Source organism: Arachis hypogaea, chromosome 11 (genome assembly GCF_003086295.3).
Source record: "Arachis hypogaea cultivar Tifrunner chromosome 11, arahy.Tifrunner.gnm2.J5K5, whole genome shotgun sequence".
NCBI classification, from domain to species: Eukaryota; Viridiplantae; Streptophyta; class Magnoliopsida; order Fabales; family Fabaceae; genus Arachis; species Arachis hypogaea.
Genome location: NC_092046.1, coordinates 135,733,395 through 135,734,537, shown reverse-complemented (window position 1 = coordinate 135,734,537; position 1,143 = coordinate 135,733,395).

Sequence of the window (1,143 nt, the reverse complement as noted above, 5' to 3'; positions counted from 1 at the left end):
AAATTATCAGTGAAAATAATGTCGTCAACATAGACTAGAAAGATAGAAATTTGAGTACCAGTAAATTTAACAAATAGACTATAATCAGATAAGGTCTGCTGATATCCATGAGATAGCAAAAAATGAGAAAGTTTGTCATACCACATACAACTAGATTGTCGTAAACCATATAGTGATTTCAACAGCTTGTAGCATTGGTCGAGAAGTTGTAAACTCGGGTGGCAGAGTCATATAAACATCCTCAAAAAGATTCTCATGTAAAAAAGCATATTATTGACATTCAACTGATGTATGGACCAATATTTCATAGAAGCCAATGCCAAAACTAATCTGACGGTGGCAGGCTTGATAACAGGGGGAGAAGGTTTTCAAGAAATCAATACCTTCAATTTCAGTTAATCCTTTAGCCACAAGGCGTGCTTTATATCGATCAACTGAACCATCAGACTTGCGTTTAATGCGATAGGCCCATTTACAGCCAACCGGCTTAACGCCTACCGAGCAATCAACAAGACGCCAAATTTTGTTCAACTCAAGAGCATCTAGCTCATCTTTCATGACACTACGCCTATTAGAGTGTTGATTGGCGTCTCTAAAAGATTTTTCCTCAACATCAAAATGTAGAGATAAAGAAACTTATGATGAGAAGATGAAAGAGAAGAAAAAGACATAATTGAAGATAGAGGATAACGACACATTGAGGGAGAGAAATTTGTGGATGTGAGAGAAAAATTACACAAGTAATCGGAGAGATATGCTGAAGGTCGGTGAGGTCGATCGGAATGATGAGGACGGGGTTACTCAAATGACGAGAAAGGTGACGTGGGATGAAGAGGTGATGGTGGGTAAGTGCCTATTGCGGAAAGTGGGAAGGTTGTATGGCTTGAAATAGATTCGGGGGTTTAGGGTTCAATTTGGGTAGGACACGGCAGTGAGAAAGAAAGAGGAGTTGTTGGAGAAAAGGAAGAATTGGATAGAAGTTGGTCAATGGATAAGGGTGAGGGTCTAACCGGAAGACTAACTGAATATTGTTTTTGAAAAGACATGTTTTGCAATGTTGGGTTAAGTGTATGTATGGAATTGGATATTTTTGTGACTAAGGATAAGATCGTTTCATAAAAAATCACATTTCTAGAAATCTCA